General features: G+C 41.1%; 1 long non-coding RNA gene and 1 pseudogene across 1 annotated transcript in view; one reads left to right on the top strand and one right to left on the bottom strand.

The window, feature by feature from the left end:
- Positions 1 to 22,689, bottom strand: part of LOC135271582 (uncharacterized) — a 67,847-nt gene that overhangs the window by 3,984 nt on the left and 41,174 nt on the right. The window lies entirely within an intron of this gene.
- On the top strand, positions 13,697 to 17,835 carry LOC105710846 (ran GTPase-activating protein 1-like; annotated as a pseudogene).

The raw sequence follows: 22,689 nt of genomic DNA, 5'->3' as shown, positions 1-22,689 counted from the left end.
GGGATCAGCTCCGAGGCAAGGAAGTGACCGTTTTAACTTGCACTAGCACAGACCACGGGTCAGGTGGGAGGGAGATGCCTGCACAGGGGCAGCCTGCTGGGAGAAACAGGCTCACAATTCAATCACAGGCCATTCTCTCCATCACTGTTCATTAAAGGTTTTTCTGGTTTCTAATGGAGAAATTAAGACAGTGTTAGTGCTGGCCGGGTGTGGTGGCTCACGCCTGTAATCCCATTGCTTTGGGAGGCTGAGGTGGGTGGATCACCTGAGGTCAGGGGTTCGGGACCAACCTGAGACCTGAGAAACCCCATCTCTACTAAAAATACAAAAAATAATAATAATAATAATTAGCCAGGCATGGTGGCACATGCCTGTAATCCCAGCTACTCAGGAGGCTGAGGCAGGAGAATCACTTGAGCCCAGAGGTTGCGGTGAGCCAAGATCGTGCCATTGCACTCCAGCTTGGGCAACAAGAGCAAAAGCTTCATCTCAAAATAAATAAATAAATAAAAAGACAACGTTCATGCTAGTAAGATCTTTGTGGGTGTGTTTATACATATAGTATTGTAGACATCTTTTTTTCCCCCCAGAATCTTCCCCAGTCTGGAACTGCCTCTTCCCCAGATGGCCTTGTTTGGTCTCTATCAGATGCAGACTGTCCAGTCACGGTGCACTGTTCCCTTGGTTCCAGCGACTGGCTCAAGGAAAGAAAGGCAAGTTCCGAGCTGGACCAACCAGAGCTGCTCAGGAAGCTGTTTCTCTCCCTTGGCTAAAGGCAAGGACCAAGTAACCCAGAGTGGTTGATGTCAATCTCTGCAAGAACCAGAGGATAATTTAAGCTCTGGAATCCAGCCTTGCTTAATGCTAAGACTGCTTCTGGACTTTGTAGTTATCAACACCAATAAATTCCCTTTTTTGACTTAAGCGAATTGATGGCTTTTTCTTGTGATTCCAGCCAGAAGAGCCCTGACAGAGTGTCATTTCCTTTGGTTATTTGTTGTGTGCCTATAATTCATGTCATAGGGTAGGCACATTCTGTGTTTTGTTTCCTTTATGCAGTTCCAGGTAGGAGGCTCCTTTCGGTGTTGTTAAGGTTAGGTACCTATGGCAAGATGGAGTCGGGAGTACAGAGGGACAGGGCTGGTGAAGTAGCTCTCCTTACAGAATGTTGCCCGAATGCAGCCAGTTCCCATGCGAAAATGCCATGTTGTGTGCCCTAAGGACATGGGTTGGCTCTGTGTCCTCAACAAGTCTCACGTCAAATTGTAATCCCCAGAGTTGGAAGTGGAGCCTGGTGGGAGGTGACTGGATTATGAGGGTGAAAGTTCTCGTGAATGGTTTGGCACCGCCCCGCACCTTTGGTTCTGTCTACTGACATACAAATACTCTCTCAAGAAGCTCGCAGTCTACAGAAAAAAAAGAAAAAGACAAGTTGGCCATTACAAATGAGGTGTGTGAGAACTTCTGTTCCACAGACATGCCCTCCATTGGGAAGAGGCCACAGAAGACACCTTACCCAGGGAAGGTAGGGGTCATCAGGAAAGGTTTAACAAAGGTAGGGGCTGACCTTTTGTCATAAATATGCATAAGATTTACCATCTTAATCAGTTTTTTTTTTTTTTTTTTTTGGAGATGGAGTTTCACGCTTGTCACCCAGGCTGGAGTGCAATGGCGTGAACTCAGCTCACTGCAACCTCACCTCTTCGGTTTGAGCAATTCTCCTGCCGCAGCCTCCTGAGTAGCTGGGATTACAGGCATGCGCCACCATGCCCAGCTAATTTTTGTATTTTCAGTAGAGACGGGGTTTCCCAGTGTTGGTCAGGCTGGTCTCAAACTCCTGACCTCAGGTGATTCACCTATCTCGGCCTCCCAAAGTGCTGGGATTACAGGCATGAGCCACATGCCCGGCCCTATCATTTCTAAGTGTACACTTCAGTGGCATTAAGTACATTGACATTGTTGTGCAACCATCACCACCACCCATCTGCATAACTCTATTCATTGTCCTAGTCTGGTACTCTATAGCCGTAAAGGATGACTCCCCATCCTCCTGTTCTCCAGCCCTGGTAACCACCATTCTACTTTCTGACTGCTATAGGTACCTCATAAAGTGGAATCACATAGTGTGTGTCTTTTTGTGGCTGGCCCATGTCACTTAGCGTCAAGTCTTCAAGGTGCTGCCATGTAGCCTATGTCAGAACTTCCTTTTTAAGCTGAATAATATTCTGTTCTATAGACACACCACATTTTGTCGATCCATTTATCTGCTATGAGACTTGAGGGTACACATACTGCATCAAAAAATAGCAACAGGCATTGTGCTAGACACCTACCTGGGACTCAAAGCGAAACATACACTTACTCCCTCAAGAAGCTGACAATCGAAAGAGACAGATTCTGTTCACATGGGGCTGATTTTTGAATTGATCCTTAAAGGATAAGGAGATTTCCACAAGTACTATAAGGTGAAGAAGGGCATTTCAGGGAATTGTGATCAATGGTAGCACTTTTCAGGAACTTCGGGTGGTCCACACTGCTTGGAGAGTTTTGATCCTGTGAGATGAAGTCAGAGAGACAGGCAGGTGCTGGGTCATAAACAGAACTTTGGAATTGATGAAACAGCCCGTGGTGGGAAACATGGAAATATTTAAGAGGATGGAATTCACATGTCATTGGACAAGTCTTAGGACCCAGCCACTGAAAGAGGGTGATAAGAAAGTAAACTGACCGGGCGCGGTGGCTCACACCTGTAATCCCAGCACTTTGGGAGGCCGAGGCAGGTGGATCACAGGGTCAGGGGATCGAGACCATCCTGGCTAACACAGCGAAACCCTATCTCTACTAAAAATACAAAAATAAATTAGCTGGGCCTGGTGGTGTGCACCTGTAGTCCCAGCGACTCAGAAGACTGGGGCAGGAGAATCACTTGAACACAGGAGGCGGAGGTTGCAGTGAGCCAAGATCGCGCTATTGCATTCCAGCCGGGGCAACAGAGCAGACTCCATCTCAAAAAGGAAAAAAAAAAGAGAGAGAGAGAGAGAAAGGAAGAAAGCAAACTGATCATTTGTTAACATGATGTGAAAGAAAGTCCGCAGGATGGTCCCCAGCGATCCTCATTAGGTCAAGTCAAGAAAATCACAGCTAGATTCTCTAGATGGTGTCCGTCGTCACAGAATTTTGTTCTTCATTTCTGATGAAGCCTACTCTACTATTATTTATGTTTGTCATATTTTGTACTCTTCTGGGTTTCTTAAAAAATGAGAAGTCACAATCCTGTGGGATCTTTAGTCTACCTTCACCCGTTTCTGGCTTGTAATAATATTGGTTAACATTTTCTGAACCTTTTTTCTCATACTATGTATGGATCTACCCAGTGAGTCAGTTTCCCCAAGGCTTGCATTATTCCATTTACTTTAAAACAAATCACAAAACATTTCCTTTGTGCCAGATATCAGACTTTTGCCTATTTTGTTCTTTGACTTTATTTCATTGATGAATATACTTCTTCACACTGAAGGGAGCTAAAAGGTTTAACCAGGAAAGAGTTAAGCCCCAGACAACAGTTTCCAGATGACAAAAGAGCTATTCCACCCAGAGACACCTACTCTGCACTGAGCCTTAATAATTGATTTAATAGAGGGTGATAGAGATGTGGGTATAAAGAGTGTGAATATGTTTTTGTTGGTTTTTCTACTTCTCTGATGCTCTGCTTGATAACTAGTATGACAAATTACATCGATGCAGTAGTAATGGTCAAAGGAAAAAGAAATGTCTTTTTGACAGCACTGACAATTACCGAATTCCATCATGCAGGGCCTGTTGCGAATAATATAATCACATGAAAATATACATTTTATCCGTGCACTGTTTGAACTCCAGGATTTCACCCCATCATTAAACACACTTAGCTGAGCCCACAGAGCCATTTGCAATTCTGATAGGACTCAGTGCAGAGCAGCTGCCTGGACCAAACTGGAATCCCAGCCTCCTTCAACTCTGAGTATATTTGCCTGTGAGCGACCTCTGTTCTTTTATCTTGCCAAGAGCTGAGTTAGAACAATCCAGTTCACACCAGTTCATAGTTTACCTGACCTGAGCATACATCTAAAAGGAAATCAATAGAGCAGAAAGCCCTTGTCCAGCAAATAAGAGGAAGGCCAGTGATAAGGTTTGATAAGGTCATGCATTGACTTGCCTGGCAAATGGAAATAGGCAAGTGTCTGCTTGCAGGGAGCTGCGGTCTCTCTTCTAACCAGATACATAGCTTCCAGTTTAAGTAAGTTTAAAGTTCCCAACTGTGTATGGAGTCCTTTAAGAAAACGTGATTTTAAAACACTCCAAGTTCTTAAGGCATGTTGTTTTTTAAACGGGCATCCATGCTTTAAAAGCTTTCTTTTCAAAAATGCTCAGGGTTGATCTGCTTTTCCATAGCTGGTGCTTTCAGTGTAGGATTTGATTTACAAACCCTCATTCACAATCTAAATTTTAAAAATGCACAGAATGCATGTAGTCCCCCGTAGTGAAATTCACCATCTGCCAGAATGATGATTCACAAAGCAGGGCACGTAGTTACCTGGAAGTTAAAAGAGCCCATTTTTAATCTCCGCATTATGAACAACACTAAAATCTGCTTGAAAGTAGATTTATCTGAATGATAAAAGAGTGAGTGATTATGACTAATAGTGAATAATCGCTGCCATTAATAATTATAGTTATTGCTAAATTGGTTTTTATCACTGCCTGCTTCACATTTATATCTAATGTAAAATATGATAAGGTTTGATTTCAAGAGGCAAGTAATAATGATAATAACATAGTAAAAACTTGTCTTGAAGGATCTCATTATACCATAAAGTAGATATCCTGCTGTTCAAATAATAGCCAGCAATATGCATACTAGCTTATAGTACATTAACTTATAGCACACCGTTTTCTCTAATCTAAAGATAACCTAATATGACGGTGCAAGCCCTGTCCTCTACTACTGAAATTCTGAAGGCATTCTCCTGTTTTCAAAATAATAATTAAAATCACATGTTCGGAGCCTAGCACATCTAGCTATGTACACAAGGGAATTTACTGCAACAAATTGTTGTGATAGTCCTTCCCTCCCAAAAAAAGAAGAAAAGGAAGGAAGGAAGGAAGAAAGGAAAGAAGGAAAGAAGGAAGGAAGGAGAGAAAGGAAGAAAAGGGAAGGAAGGAGAGAGGGAGGGTGGGAAGGAAGGAAGAAAGGAAAAGAAGGAAGGAAAAATGAAAGAAAAGATAGGAAGGAAACAAGGAAGGAAGGAAGGAACAGAGGGAGGGAGGGAAAATCCAAATGTTTACAATAGATTACAGGTTGAATAAATGGTAGCATGTTTGTACTTTAGGCTGGAGTATATCTAGTAAAAAGAATGATTTAAAAAGAATAAGTTAGAGCTGTATGTTTCTATAGAAAAAGATGCATATTATATTAAGTTAAAAATATTGCATAGTAAGTAGTATATGGTATATCCCATTTTTGTTGAAAATGTAGGAAAAAATTTTTAAAAGAGCAGAGAAGGGAAAGGAAGGGAGAAGAAAGGAAGAGAAGGAGGAAGAGATGGAAGGGTGATCTATATGTCTACACGAGCATAGAAAAATACACGGATGTACATTGAGTAAAATGTTGACATTCTTCTACAGATAGAATATGAAGAGGGAGAAGAATTAATCAATGATTTATTTTTAAACCCCTGTTTGTGTTACTTGTGGTGCAAGTTTTTATTTCTATGATATTTCACAATTCCAAAGAAGTACAAAAACTAAAAACATAAACGATAGCTTTTATCTGAGATTCCTTGACTCAAGAGTTTCATCTCCCGAAGTTGAAAAAGAATTACAATGTCACTATTTTATTTTTATGTGTATCATTACAGACACACATTGAAAAAAACAATCAAACAGGCCATTGATTTGCACTATTAGAAAAGAAAAACATTTTCTCTATAGGCAATTTATGTCTATTCATTGAATACCTAGCTTTAACATGGGTGCTTATAACGCTTAATATTGATATCATTCTTTGCTATTTACAAAGCACTTTCATGAGCACAATTTAATTCAATCTTCGGAGCCAAAAATTCAGGATTATTTTACTTCAAAGGAGTAAGTGCTTACAATCCTACTCCATCCATTTTCACCACAAAAGTTAAACTTAGATTTACAACAACACTACTGCTTTTACTGAGGACAGCACAAGCTTCTTGTAGAAATACCGTGTTAAGAATGCATTTATGAAGCAGACAAAACCAAAACAAATGAGATAGTCACTAAATGAAAAAAGAAATTGTAGCAAAAAGTTCAAACTTGGTGTAAGTAACTTATCAAAATAATTTTTCTTTTTAGTGGAGCTGCTGTCTTTATAAATGATGATATTTAAAGTCATGGCCTTAAACATTGCCAGTTGACTGGGTATATGAAACTATTCACTATTCTTAACACAGTTTAATACAAATGATGTTTCTGGATTCTGGAGTACAGTGTTAATAGATTGCTGTAGGTGTTGTAGCTTGCTTTTCCATTTAGGGTGGATTCTTTCAGAAAATAACAAAAACGTTTTAGGTAAAAAAATGGCAATGGAAGAGTTGGTTGTCAGAATAGGAAATAATTCATTCTGGTTCTTGTATTTTGGGGAAAGAGAAAAGTGTATTGCAATGCTTTCTATAGATGTAACTTCTGGTTTTGGTGATCTTGTCTCATTCTTGCAATGACTGAAATGGGTAGATGGGGTCATTAGAAAATTGTAATGCGGCCAGGCGTGGTGGCTCACACCTGTAATCCTAGCATTTTGGGAGGCTGAGGCAGGCAGATCACACGAGGTTAGGAGTTCAAGACCAGCCTGGCCAACATGGTGATACCCCATCTCCACTAAGAATACAAAAGTTAACTGGGCATGGTGGTGGGCACCTGTAATTCCAGCTACTTGGGAGGCTGAGACACAGGAATTGCTGAACCTGGGAGGCAGAGATTGCAGTGAGCCAAGATCATGCCACTAAACTCCAGCCTGGGAGACAGAGCGAGACTCTGTCTCAAAAGAAAAAGAAAAAGAAAGTTGTTGTAATGTACATTTTGTTGCAGGTGAAAGAGAGGCAGGAGGAATATTGGAGACCAGTTATTGGAAGGTGATGCTAGGGCTATAATCTCAGAGTCACACTTCCCTGTGCTGCCCTCATTAAACCACTCAGACAAATGTACTGTAATTATTTGTTTCATTCTTTTTTGCCACTAGACTGAAAAGCTTGATACGAGTCTTATTCATGGCTTTATTTCCAGCGCCTGGTGTAGCGACTGGCCCAAAACGGGTCCTCCAGAAACATCTATTGAATAAATGAACAAATGGAATCACTATGTAGTGGCTGGAAATACCTTTCCAGTCACCTAGGTTGACCTTCTGATGTCACATGGAGAGTACTGTGGGCTAGAGAGGTGACTTGCTGGTAGAGCACAGGCAGCTATCTACTCAGCCAGGTCTCGTCAAGGTTCATTGATACTTCTGTCCACAATATCTTCGTTTTCTCAATTATATGTCTTTGAGTGAAAATGGCCCGCCTGTAGAAATGAGACGTTGGAAAACTCCCCTCCGTGTCCTCCTCATCCCTTCCTCACCAAGTAGAATCAATTCCAAATCACATCCATCTCAGTCTGGTGCTAACTAAAAGTCACAAACTTCTAGTTTGATTGTCAGAAAGCAAGTTGCTGATGGAGCTCTGGGGCTCAGTTTTCACCTAAGGAGCGTTCTGGTGACCCACATCGGGGCAGTAGGGTTAGAGCCTCGACTGTGCCACTGACTCATTCAGTGATCAACAGCGGTGCTTCTCAAAGCATGGTCCCCACAACCACAGCATCAGCATCACCTGGGGACATGTTAGAAATACATATTGCAAGGTCTCATTCCAGACCTACTGAATTACAAATGTATAACAAACTACAAGACAGAGCACAAGAGTTTGAAAACCTTTGGCTTAGAGCATGCCAGTGGTCATCCCTTTACCTTGTTTCCCCCATTCAGGTACATCTCCTGCTGTTCCCAATCTACTCATCCTAGGAACCAACTTAGGTGTGTTTATGAGTGTATGGGGGTAGTTTATCATGTAGCACTTGTAATATATAAACTCAACCCTACTACTCCCATTCCATTTCCAATGTGGCTAACATCTCAGCTCTCCTTCTTCCTTCCCCTTCCCCTCCCTACCAAGGCATTGGCTGGGCAATCTTCATTAGATTGAACTATTTTGGGTTTCTAACTCATTGAAATCTGTGACCAATAGCACACTGCCATTCTACTGAACAAATACAGGGAGAAAGTCTAAGGTGAAGCTGAACAACTGGCCAGTTACTGTGGAACATTGTTAAGGTCAGCAGAAGCAAGGAAATAATTACAACCTATTACTGACCAGAGGGGATGAAGGAGGTGGGACAACCACATGGAACGTGGTATCCTGAATGGGACCCTGGAACAGAAGAACAGCTGAAATTCAAGTGAAATGTGGAGTCTAGTTAGTAGCAGTGTGCCAGTGTTGGTTTCTGAGTTATAACAATGTACCATAACAATGTCAGATGCTATCAATAGAGCAAGGAGATGAGGAGTACAGGGCAATTCTCTGTACTAACTTTGCCAAGTTTCTAGAAATCTAAAATTATTCCAAAATGTTTAAAGGTTTGTTTACAGAAAAAGGATGTTAAGAATTTTAATAATTAGTCATTTAATAAATGCTCCAGTTTTTTTTAAAGAGAGAGAGAGAAGGATGTTAGCATTAAACATTTAAGCTAACCCAACTTCCTTACTTGTGAAGGTAAGAAAAATGAGACCTGTGAAGATTGAGACCTCAGCCAGGTTCACATGTTTATGATTTCATAACTGTGCATATGCTTCAGTGCTATCCAAGGTAGCTTCTCTCCCAGACTCTCTGTCACATAGAACAAATAAGATAAATCCTGTTAAACAACTTTCAGATTTTTATAACATAGCTTATTTATTATTGTTAGTGTTTTACACTTCAAGAAAAACTGATGTTCAAAATTGTAATATAGATAGGTTGGGAAATGTTAATACTCTTGTAAAATGCTTTTTTGGTTTTCTCAAAATAAAAGTATTAATTCAAGTTTCTTCTTTTTTTTTTAAAGTTTCTTTAATAGCAAGTTTCTGTATTGGAAGAGTAAATTATTTATCCACTTTTCCAAACACAGCTACTTTTCCCAAGTAATTTATGCTCAGAAGATTGCTCTAGTAAGCTGTTTCTGGAGTTGGACTTTCAACCCTATTTTCTTTTTCAAATATTTGTTATTTAAAGTAAAGTGAGTTATTTGCAATGTTTTAAGACTGTATTAAAACTTCAAACAAATGGACATTCTAACTGAGGAAAGGCCTTTATTTTTAATAACTGATCTTTTGTTTTAGGCATCATGAAAATCCCTACAGTTGTCCATGATTTCTACTTTTTAGTGAAATATCACATCTCTGCTAAATCTGCAGTCTGTTATATGACTTAGAAAACAAGAAATTACCGTGGAAATAGTATTAACTGGAGCCTTTAATTATATATTAGTAAAAAATCCATGATCTCAATTCATTTGGGAAATAATCTAAATGAATTCCCTGGTAAAATTAAAAAAAAAAAAACCTGGATGGTCAGAGTCATTTCAAATAAGATAATTCACATATTTCATTGACATCAGTTTTTAAATCACGCCTTCCCTCTGGAAAGGATCTTTTATCATTGTAGTCATTAAACAACTCCTTTTGATTTGAGTGTTTTAAGCAAAATGTGAGACAGAACGGGTCTACCAGAAGGTTTCCGGGTCTGTTGTTTGCTTATTTTTTAACATTCTATTTCTTCCTGGGGGTTCTCCTGTAAACAATACAATCCATCCACTGCTCACAACAGCACCACATGTTTATACAGCTTTTAAAAATGCAAGTAGTATTTTCTGAAGCTCTTAGAATCAGGACACGCATTCTAGAGGAGATGAGACAAGAGTCATCCCGACTCTGCCTCATTGCACCCTGACCATGACCCACCTCATGGGGAAGCCCATTCTGTTTTTATCAGGTGACTTTTTAAAGAACATTCTTCCTTGCATTGAAACATAATGTTATTTATGGGAGCTTTTATCCTGCTGGACTAGCTTTTTCTTCTCAGACAAGCAAGGCAAGGAAGACATCATTAAGACATCAACTTTACAGCAGAGGAGATGTCACGAAGAGATCACTAAGCTGATAACAGGTAGGTCTGAAGTTAATCCAAGCCCATCAGATAGCCAAGCTCTTAACCACCGATGCTATAACATTCTAGTTTGGCATGACGGAATCTCAGCTCCAAACAAGGGCATCTGCCCAAGGCAGTCAGAGGGAGCTGAACTCCAGCTGTGGTGGAGGATTATTTCTGCCCAAAGGCGGCAGGAAGCCTCTTTTTGATGGACGCTGTCCACTTGGGCGTGGACTGCAGGGCTGTGTTGGCTCAGGAGGGGAAGCTGTGTCTGGTGCACACAGGGGCATGTGCCGGGGAGGCGGTGGCCCCGTTTGCCTGATTCCTTTCTCATGGTCTTGGCAATCACTTAATTTGCTAAAGAATGCTAAGGAATCCTTCTTTTAATGCTCTGCCTAAGTATTTTCCCTGGAGAAATGACAAGGGTACCAGTCTATGGCCATGATGGTTTCCACCCCTCCCCACCACCACCTCTTTTTGAATATCGACTCAGAATATATCCGGATCAAGATGTCCAGTGCTGCTTCTGCCTACACAATTCTCAATATAATAATACCTATGTTACTTCTCAAAAGATGGCCAACAGTGTGTATTCATACCCATCTGCAAAAGTTTTCCTACCACCCTAGGAAAGGCTTCTGAAACTAAAGACTAAAACTCCTGTGACCTAGTTGGATGTCTTCTTGAAATATTCTCACCCTTTTTCATTTGTAGATCATTTGTCATATTGGCAGGGGGCGGGGGGTGGGGGGAAGAAAGGGGACATAGGAAGAATTTTGCTTTTTTCTCTGTTGCATGCGAGTATTTTATGACAGTTGCCAACAAGTGGCTTGTTCTGACCTTGAGCTCCCTTCTACATGGATTAGACCTGAGAACTTTTTTGTGATTATTGTTGCCTTTGGGGTTTTTCACAAAGAGTGATTTTTTTCTGACATGGTTTTTTATGTTATACTATTCTTTAATAAAAGTCTCTGATTAGGAATGTGGCCCTTCACAAAAGTCACTTACCAGTGGGCTTTTGTGAATCCCAATAAGCTTCCTTGGTAACTCCTTCAGTTCTTCCCCATTGAAATTATCTGGACCCTAGGTGTGGTGTACATATGCTAAAGCATGGACTGTGGAGTCTATTCTACTTGCCCATTGCCATTTCTTCTAAGTATTTTCATACTCTAACACTCACCAAGGGGTACACTGTGGTACAACTACATAAGTATCTAAAGACTTCAGATGTGTAATGCCTTATGGCTTACTGCTTGTATTTATAGGAATTTAATCTTAGAGAAATATTCATGGATAGGTGCAAAGAAATTTAGATGCAAAGTTGTCTATTGCAGTAATGTTTAAATTAGCCAAAACTTAAAAGCAATTTATATGTTTAGTACCTGAGTATCAGTTAAATAAATTCTGATAGATCCAACCAATGGTTATTATTAGTCAGCCTTTAAAAATCATGCTCTAACTATAAAACTCCTAGAAAAAAAAAAAAACGTAGAGGAAGTACCTTACAAGATAGGTCTTGGCAATGATTTCTTTTTTTTTTTTTTTCTTTTTTGAGATGGAGTCTTGCTCTGTCACCAGGCTGGAATGCAGTGGCACAATATCGGCTCAGTGCAACCTCCGCCTCCTGGGTTCAAGCAATTCTCCTGCCTCAGCCTTCCAAGTAGCTGGGATTTGTGAGCCACCACATCCAGCTAATTTTTGTATTTTTAGTAGAGATGGGGTTTCATCATATTGGCCAGGATGGTCTTGATCTCTTGACCTTGTGATCTGCCCACCTCGGTCTTCCAAAGTGCTAGGATTACAGGCGTGAGCCACTGCACCCAGCCGATTTCTTAAATATGACACCAAAATCAGAGATTAAAAAAGGAAAACAGACAAGTTGACTCTAAGAAACCAAAAATCTTCTGTACAGCAAAGGAAACAATCAGCAGAGCAAAAGGCAGCCTAAGGTATTGGAGAGAATATTTGCAAATCATATATCTGATAAGAGACTAATATCCAAAATATCTGAGGAACCCCTACAACTTAATAGCAAAAAAACCAATAACTCAATTAAAAAATAGGCAAAGGACTTGGATAGACACTTCTCCAAAAAAGACATACAAATGGCCACCAGTCTATGAAAAGGTACTTGACATCAGTAATCAGCAGTGGAAGGCAAATCAAAAGCACAGGGATATTATCTCACGCCTGTCAGGATAACCATTACTTATACGAATAAAAAACAAAAAGAGAAAATCACAGGAAATTAGCAAGAAAGTGGAGAAATTGAAAGGCTGGACACTCTTGGTGGGAATGTAAATTGGTACAGCCATTATGAGAAAAAAATAGAGGCTCCTCAAAAAATTAAAAATAGAACTACCATATGATCCAGCACCCCCACTTCTGGGTATCTATTCAAAAGGATGGAAATACATTTATTGTGTGTGTGTGTCATGTTAGTCAGCCTTAAAAAAAGGAAATTCTGTCATATAGCTACAACACGGATGAAACTTGAGGACATTATATTAAGTGAAATAAGCCAGTCAGAGGATAAATATTACATTATTCAACTTATATGAAGCATTTAAAGTAACCAAACTCTTAGAAGCAGAAAGTAGCATGGTGGTTGCCAGCAGCTGGGAGGTAAGTAGAATGGGGAGTTGCAGTTCAATGGGTAGAGTTTTGGTCATGCTGATGAAAAAGTTCTAGACATTTGCTGTAGAACAATGCACACACATTTAACAATACTATGTGGTATACTTGAATATTTGTTGAGGGCAGAACTCATGTTGCATGTTTTTTTACCATAATAGAGACAAGATCATGCTGTAGCATTTATTGATGGTAAAATGTTTACAATATATTTGTAAATTTTGAAAAACAAATTTATGCACAATATATGTAACTTCAAAAAATACATGCAGAGAAACACATAAAAAATAAAGTGTAAGGATAACACCAAACTGTTACTTGTGCTTATCTCTGGGATATGAGTAATATTCATTTTCCTTTTTAAATTTTTATACTTTCTAAAATTAAACATTTGATTTTTTTTCTGAGTTAGTATTTTAGTTTGTTTACTTTAGAAATAAAAATGCGTTTTTCTCAGAATAAGAAATATATTTTCTGGAGCTTTTTTTGTTTGTTTTGTTTTTGAGATGGAGTTTTGCTATTTTTGCCCAAACTGGAGTGCAATGCCAGGATGTCAGTTCACTGCAACCTCTGCCTCCTGGATTCAAGTGATTCTTCTGCCTCAGGCTCCCGAGTAGCTGGGATTACAGGTGTACACCACCTCACCTGGCTAATTTTTGTATTTTTAGTCAATATGGGGTTTCATCATGCTGGCAAGGCTGCTTTCAATCTCCTGACCTCAGGTGATCCGCCTGCCTCGGCCTTCCAAACTGCTGGGATTACAGGCATGACTACCGTGCCCAGCCTCTGGAGCTATTTCAAAGTTCTCTTGGATAATGGAAATAGGAAAAACAACAATGACGACAACGTAGGGTTTTATTCATTCATTTCATCCTACAATTATTTACTGAGTGGGTGCCATGCTCTTTCTCTCACTGTTGGGACGCATTCTGAGAGGTATACTGAGTGGGTGCCATGCTCTTTCTCTCACTGTTGGGACACATTCTGAGAGGTATACCATCACTTATTGTGAGACTTCAGGTAAGTCATTTGGCCAAAGATGAGCTTCATTTCCTGATGTTGAAAATGGGGGTAATGGCTGGGTGTGGTGGCACATGCCTGTAATCCCAGCACTTTGGGAGGCTGAGAGGGGCAGGTCATAGGGTTACGAGTTTGAGACCAGCCTGGTCAATAGGATGAAACCTGTCTCTACTAAAAGTACAAAAATTAGCCTGGTATGGTGGCAGGCATCTATAATTCCAGCTATTCAGGAGGCTGATATAGAAGAATTGCTTGAACCCAGGAGGCGGAGGTTGCAGTGAGCCGAGATCACACCACTGCACACACTCCAGCCTGGGCAACAGAGTGAGACTCCATCTCAAAAAAAAAAAAAAAAAAAAAAATGGGGATAATAATAATATGCTCAACCTACTCAATCAGGATTTTGAAGGTTTAATAATGTCAGCAAATACAAAGGTAGTACATTAATTGCAAAATACTGTCATTTTTATGACTATTATCCTTACTATTGTATTTTCTCAGATTTTCCAATGCATGAGGCTGAACCTGCATTTATCAAAACACACTTGGCCTTCCCAGGATCTACACAATCTTCCAACAGTATCCCAAGCTTCTTCCTTTCTTCTCTGCCAGCCAGTCCCAGCTCAACAACCATGAGCTAATGTCCTAAATCTTCTCGCAGAGGGTATAGTCCAGTAGATTCCATGACTTGCATTAAACTCCATTTCCCTTTTTATTTTCCGGACTTGTGAATTTTCTCTTTTTAATAGTTTTACCCTTAGAGACTTTAAAATTGATATTATTTTCCACCCCATCCCTGTTCCCTGCTCATCCCTACCTTACCATACAACTGACCTGTCAAGGTGGCCTGAGTTCCCTTCAGCATCTCCATACTGCATGGACTTTTCAGGTCAATAGTAGCATGAGATACAAGCAACAAAATGGCTACAGTTTGATATTTTGAACGCATTCAGAATAATCAAGAATGCATTCAAACCCAACTGTCATATAAAAGGAGAATCCCTTTTATATGACAAGGAAAGGGATTCCCTAAAAGGAAAGGGATTCCCCTGAGATGAGTGCTTCTCTCAGTCTGCCAACCTATTTTCTATATATATATATATATATATATATATATATACATGTATATATGTAATTATACACACACACACACACACACACACACACACACACACACACATATATATATAATTGAGATGGAGTCTTGCTCTGTTGCCCGGGCTGGAGTGCAGTGATGCTGTCTCAGCTGACTGCAACCTCTGCCTCCCGGGATCAAGTGATTCTCCTGCCTCAGCCTCCTGAGTAGCCGGGACTACAAGTGCACACCACTACTCCCGGCTAATTTTGTATTTTTAGTAAAGACAGGGTTTCACCATGTTGGCCAGGTTGGTCTCCAGCTCCTGACCTCAAGTGATCTGCTCACCTTGGTCCCCAAAGTGCTGGGATTAGAGGTGTAAGCCACCGTGCCTGGCCCCTATGTTTTTCTGTCTCACCCTATGTGTCCCCTCTCCTCTGATGACATTGGGTTGTATTCTTTGCATTTTCACCAGAATAAAAGTAGAAAGGTTACTGTGCTTCTCCCAGTCTGCCAATCTATTTATTTGCATCTTACTTTCTTCAAAAAGGAGTTGGTAAATGCTTTTTACAAAAAGGAGCTCATTTATATTTTATATATGGTAGATCAAATAAAGATAAAGGAGAAAACAGAAATCACACAGAAAGAAAGGGAAAAGAGGAAGGTTAGGGAAGAACGTTACTAAAAATGAGCACAAAATTGTCTGAATTTCTTGTCATCCAGTCTAATAGAGAAATAAGTTGATACTCTATACAGTTTGTGTGATGAAAGAAACCATATTGACTTGTTACAAGAGACCATATTTTCCCCTAATTTTATATTCTATCGAGAAATCCTATAGACTCTTATTAGGGACATAACATAAACCATGTCCTCAGTACTATTTTCCCAGAAAACAATATACTTTGTAAATTATGTTTATTATCTACCATAATATTTTAAAAATGATTTCATAAAACTAAGAGAGAGTGGAAATAAACCATATTATTTTGGGGAATAGGACTATCTGTAAAATTTTTCTTCTTTTTACTTTTCTGTATTTTTCCAATTTGACTATAATGAGTATGAATTACTCATATAAAGAACAAAATAAACTTTACTTAAAAATAATAAATAAATGCACTTCATGAAGGTTTTTCTTAAACCAATCTTTAGTAAAAGCTGAGAGCATGGTCATGAATCTTAGTGCAGGCAAAGCGTTTCTATGAGGACCAAATCATTTTAAACCAAGGAGTTTACATTCTAATGCTCTGCTTGACACAAGTATCTAACGATGATGTTCAGCTTGTTCCTTGGACTGTCTCAACTACCATTTTTCTCAACAGTTTTGGACGTGAGTTAAGTAGCTGTCAATTGGACGTTTAACTCTCAGGTTATTTCCAAAAGGCTGAGATTCTTTATTAGAAGAAAAGGTGATCAACAGATACTAAACCTTAGACAGTTTAGAAGTAATATCGACATGATGCCTGGAAATCTAAGAGTTGCTGATTTACGGGATTTTTTTCAAAGAGGCTGCTCCATCTTCACCTAACAGTAGCAACATGGCAAGAAGCTTGCTTCAGGGACAAACATTTTATTTTTAATTAAAGGAAAGCTTTGAATTGGCCCCAAGCCTGGGTGAGTACTCAGTTGAGTCGGCATAGTTCTGCACCAAGAAGCTTGGAAAAGACTTTTTCAGTCTGGACAGCTTAAAGGTCACGATGCACTTTTTTTTTTTTTTCTACCTCTAATAAATTGTTTAATATGCAAAAAAAAAAAAAAGAGGGATTTCACAATCCTCCTCCTCCGCCATCATCTGCCACAGGGCAGAGAGCAGGTGGTGTTCGAAGCGCATGAGGCCAGGAGCCTGAGAGACCGGACAGACAAGCGGTCTGGACATCGGGACCGCTGGACCCCAAGTCTGCAGATCTCCAGGGGAGCCCACCAGCCTGACCAACGTGGCCCCGGAATACATTGCCAAGCTGCAAGAGACACTGGCCAAGACTCAGGTGGCTAGGGGACAGCTGAGTTTCAAGGGCAAGAACCTCAAACTCAACTCCACGGAAGATGCTAAAAATGTGATTAAAGAGATTGAAGACTTTGACAAGTTGGAGGCTCTGTGTCTGGAAGGCAACATGGTGGGCATGGAAGCAGCCTGGGTCGTCACCAAGGCCTTAGAGAAGAAGTCGGAGTTGAAGCGCTGCCACTGGAATGACATGTTCACAGGGAGGCTGTGGTCCAAGATCCCACCAGCCCTGATCTCACTAGGGGAAGGACTCATCACAGCTGGGGCCCAGCTGGTAGAACTGGACTTAAGTGACAACGCATTTGGGCCTGACGGCATGCAAGGCTTTGAGGTCCTACTCAAGAGCTCAGCCTGTTTCACCCTGCACGAACTCAAGCTCAACAACTGTGGCATGGGCTTCGGAGGGGAACAAGATCCTGGCTGCAGCTCTGACCGAGTGTCACTGGAAATCCAGTGTCCAAAGCAAGCCTCTGGCCCTGAAGGTCTTTGTGGCTGGCAGGAACCGTCTGGAGAACGATGGCGCCACTGCATTGGCAGAAGCTTTTAGGGTCACTGGGACCCTGGAGGAGGTCCACATGCCACAGAATGGGATCAACCACCCTGGTGTCACTGCCCTGGCCCAGGCTTTTGCCGTCAACCCCCTGCTGCAGGTCATCAACCTGAACAACACCTTCACTGAGAAGGGCGCTGTGGCCATGGCTGAGACCTTGAAGACCTTGCAGCAGGTAGAGGTGATCAATTTTGGGGACTGCCTGGTTGCCATTGGGGGTTGCCACAAGGTTGCCGTTGCCATTGCAGGTGCCATCCATGGTGGCCTGCCAAAGCTGAAGGAGCTGAACTTGTCATTCTGTGACAAGTATGCAACTACTTGTTAATAATCTTGATAAATTTTTATACTTTCCAAAATTAAACATTTGATTTTCTTTTCTGAGTTAGTATTTTAGTTTGTTTATTTTAGAAATGAAGATGCGTTTATTTGGAATAAGAAGTATAGTCTCTGGAGCTACTTCAAAGTTCTCTTGGATGATAGAAAACAACGACAACAAAGTGGGATTTTATTCACTTAGTTTATACTGCAAATGTTTGCCGAACACTGTGCCATGCTTCTTCCTAGACTACAAACCTGTAGAGCATGTGACTCCACTGAATATACAGGCAATTGTTAACACAGTGGTAGGTATCTGTGTATTTAAACATTGAAAAAGTGCAGTAGAGCCCAGTGTGGTGGCTCGTGCCTGTAATGCCAGCACTTTGGGAGGTAAGGTGAGAGAATGGCTTGAGGTCAGGTGTTTGAGACCAGGCTGGGCAACATAGCAAGACCCTATCTCTCTATATTTTTTGTAAAAAAAAAAAAGAAAGTAGCCAGGTGCTGTGGCTTGGGCCTCTATTCCTCAGGAGGCTGAAGCAGGAGGATCACTTAAGCCCAGGAACCTGTGATTGCAACACTGCATTCCAGCCTGAATGACAGAGCAAGCCCTGTCTAAGAAAGATGGATGGAAGGAAGGGAGGAAGAAAGGAAGGGAGGAAGGGAGGGAGGGAGGGAAGGAGAGAAGAAAGAAGAGGTACAATAAAAATATGGTATTATAATCTCATGAGACCACCATCCTATATGTGGTCCATTGTTGACCAAAATGTTGTTATGTGGTACATGACAGTAATTAGTAGATATTGGACTTCTGTTAATTATCTTTCATATCTATCGGTTTCCCAGGATGTTGAGTTTCTGCCTGGATATAGCACTGCGGTAGGGGAAGGATGGGGAAGAGTAATACTCTATTCACCACCGCAAACTGTAGAATTACAACTACCCAGTTTTCTGTTTGTTGTGAGATGGGGTCTTGCTCTGTCACCCAGGCTGGAGTGCAGTGGTAGGATCTCAGCTCAGTGCAACCTCTGCCTCCCTGGTTCAAGCAATCCCCTGCCTCAACCTCCCGAGTGGCTGGGATTACAGGTGCATGCCAGCACACCCAGCTAATTTTTTTCTATTTTTAGTAGAGACATGGTTTCACCATGTTGGCCAGAAAAGGAAAAAAGAAACTCAACTGCATCTTAGTTAACAAGCTGGACATTTCACCTGACTCTGGAGAGGTTGTCAGTCACAACAGGTTCAGCCACATTAATTTATCTTACAGGGCTTGTGTTCAACACAGGGTCTAATGAAGTAGTTACTTCATGTAAAATAAGAAAATTACTAATAACTTTACTGAAGAATTAAGAGTATTGTGCCATCAATTGCATCTTTTCCTTTAAACAGTAAAATGAATGAATGTTTATGGAGAAAGTGTTTAAATTTGCAAGCAATTGAAATACAGTGTTATTGTTCTGAATTTTCTGAATTAATTTGTCAGAAAAAGTGGCATATAAAAATACAGAAATAAGAATATGAAAATAGGAACGTATATTTTTACCATAATCTTATTGGTAAAACAAACAACAAACCCTCAAAACTTTAAAAGACATCTAAGCACCCCTTCATCCTCCCAAGTCAAACCAATGAAGAAATCTCCATCATAAGGCATCTTCCTGCAGCTAGCCAATAAGCATTCTTAAATACTTTATAGAAAGGCACGTTCACAGCCAGGCAAGGGAATCTGTCCCACTTCCAAATACCTGAAATTATTATGTATTTATTTATGATAATGTTAAAACTGCCTCCCTTATACCAATTTATCTAGAGTTGACTCCCAGGGCCACAGGGACTCAGGCCTTAAAGTATCTTAAAACAACCCTCATGCCCCATTGCCTTCACTCTCTTAGACAAAGCATTCCTTGTTCACCCTCATCTCTCCCTTCTGTGACAATTTCATTTATGGCTCCTTTGGAAATGTGGCTTCGCCAATACAAGTTATGTGCAAAAGCACTAATTTTTTTCTTGTTTTGTCAACACTATCCTTAATGGCCACAGCCAAAGATTGTGTCATCTTTTATTTCACTCATAGTGAGCTTGTACTTATTTAATAATACTCCTGGACATTTTAAAAAAATTTCTCTTAAGCTATAACCTTGTGATTTTTAGATTAGTCTTATTGTTAGGTGAAGAAGCTTTGACTTTCTCTCATTAAAGCAACATAGTCTGAGTGGATGCTTACTGGCTGCAGTTTGAGACCAAGGCATCTGGCAGTGCCTGAAGTGCTGCTCTATAATTTTACTAAAATAAAATGGAAATAATTTAGGATGTTTGGATACAAGGCTGACATAGTGCTCTGAATTTTAAATAGTCTCATCCAGGTGAAAATCATCTACCATAGGCATTGAGCTCTCCTCACATAGGGGTATAAACAGGCAAGGTCAAGCATGTCTCAGGTAGCAACTGTGGATCTGCTCAAGTTCAAACAAACACTAATGGAAAATCGTAGACACCTGCACCATGAAAATGGGAGGTCTCGTTGCATGAAGACTTTTAAGGACAGATATTATTAATCATTCACTTCACTCATCACTTAACAAATATTCACTGAGTCCCCACTATATGCCAGGATATTTTCAGAACCAAGAACAGAAGAGGATGCGGAACTGTGACAAGTTTCCTTCACCATGGAGTAAAGATTCCAGTTGTGGGAAATAAACATTAAACAGAGAATCAAAGCCAAATATGTTAGGAGGGGCTGAGTGCTTTGGAGAAAAATCAAGCAAGTTCAGGGGTATAGGTTTTCCAGGAGTTGTGGAGGTGGGGCTATCATGAAATAGAGATTATGAAACATTTTCATCTCAGGATCGCTTTATGCCCTTAAAAATGATGAAGGATCCCGGAGAGGAGACATCAAGATGGCCGCTTAGGAGGAACTCGGGAATGCAGCTCCGAGAGAAAGCACAGAGGGTGAGTGGACGCCGTATTTCCAGACTGATTTTTACTGCCCACAGACCAGGAGATTCACACGCAGAGAAGCCACACGGGTCGCCAGCGCCGCTGGCGCTGCTGGCTTGAACGGCGCAGCCGCTGGGCCGGCACCCTGAGGCAACGGCTCACTGTACAAAGTAAGAGAGTCTGAGTCCCCTATAAGCCAGCAAGGGGAGCTGAAACGGGGAGCCAGGCCAGCGCCACGAATCTCAGAGCCGCGGCTTTAGCCAACGCAGCGGCTCCGGAGGCAGATCAGATGAGACGGTGTCCCCTCTTACCCAGCAAGAAGACCTGAAACACAACTGAAACCGGGACGGTCCAGCTCTGTGGAGGAGGGGCGTTCTCCATAGGCACCCTGCTGTTCTCTACCAAGGCAATCCGCCACTACAGAGACTCCGTCACTACAGGGGCGGGCCAACATATCGGAAGCAGTTCTAACTACACCCAGAAGTTCACACGGAAGCTGGGTGGAGCCCACAGCAGCTTAGCGAAGCCTCTGCAACCTGAGTGTGACTAGGCTGCCACCTTGTGGGCAGGGAAAACAGCAACCGCACAGGGGAACATCATAAAACCGTAACTCCCTGGGACAGAACACCTGGGGGGAAGAGCAGGGGGTTTATGAGTTCTGCCACAGCAGACTTAAAATTACCAAAATCAGAAAGACAACAACTACAAAGTCAACAGGTGGATAAATCCACAAAGATGGGAAGAAACCAGCGCAAAAAGGATGAAAACACCCAAAACCAGAACACTTCTCCTCCTACAAGGGATCACAACTCCTCACCAGCAAGGGAACAAGACTGGATGGAGAATGAGTGTGATGAAATGACAGAATCAGCTTTCAGAAAGTGGATAATAAGAAACTTCCGTGAGCTAAAAGAACATGTTCTAACCCAATGCAAAGAAACTAAGAACCTTGAAAAAAGACTTGACGAAATGCTAACAAGAATGGACAACTTAGAGAGGAATATGAGTGAATTGATGGAGCTGAAAAACACAACACGAGAACTTCGTGAAGCATGCACAAGTTTCAACAGCCGAATTGACCAAGCAGAAGAAAGGATATCAGAGGTCGAAGATCAACTCAATGAAATAAAACGAGAAGGCAAGATTAGAGAAAACAGGGTAAAAAGGAATGAACAAAGTCAACAAGAAATATGGGACTATGTGAAAAGACCTAATCTACGTTTGATAGGTGTACCTGAATGTGACGAAGAGAATGCATCCAAGCTGGAAAATACTCTTCAGGATATTATCCAGGAAAACTTCCCCAACCTAACAAGGCAGGCCGAGATTCAAGTCCAGGAAATACAGAGAACACCACAAAGATACTCCTCTAGAAGAGCAACCCCAAGACACATAATCATCAGATTCACCAGGGTTGAAATGAAGGAGAAAATACTAAGGGCAGCCAGAGAGAAAGGTCGGGTTACCCACAAAGGGAAGCCCATCAGACTCACTGTAGATCTCTCAGCAGAAACCCTACAGGCCAGAAGAGAGTGGGGGCCGATATTCAACATCCTTAAGGAAAAGAACTTTCAACCCAGAATTTCGTATCCAGCCAAACTAAGCTTCATAAGTGAAGGAAAAATAAAATCCTTTGTGAACAAGCAAGAACTCAGAGAGTTCATCACTACCAGACCAGCTCTACAAGAGCTCCTGAAGGAGGCACTACACATAGAAAAGAACAACCAGTACCAGCCACTCCAAAAACACACGAAAAGGTAAAGAGCATCAACACAATGAAGAATCTGCATCAACCAAAGGGCAAAACAGCCACCTAGCACCAAAATGACAGGATTGAATTCACACATAACAATATTAACCCTAAATGTAAACGGACTAAATGCCCCAATCAAAAGACACAGACTGGCAAATTGGATAAAAAGCC

Source organism: Aotus nancymaae, unplaced genomic scaffold, assembly GCF_030222135.1.
Source record: "Aotus nancymaae isolate 86718 unplaced genomic scaffold, 86718_ANA_hifiasm-v0.15.2.pri h1tg000083l, whole genome shotgun sequence".
In the NCBI taxonomy this organism is placed as follows: domain Eukaryota; kingdom Metazoa; phylum Chordata; class Mammalia; order Primates; family Aotidae; genus Aotus; species Aotus nancymaae.
Note: the sequence above shows the minus strand (reverse complement) of the source record. Positions and strands in the feature narration are given on the sequence as shown.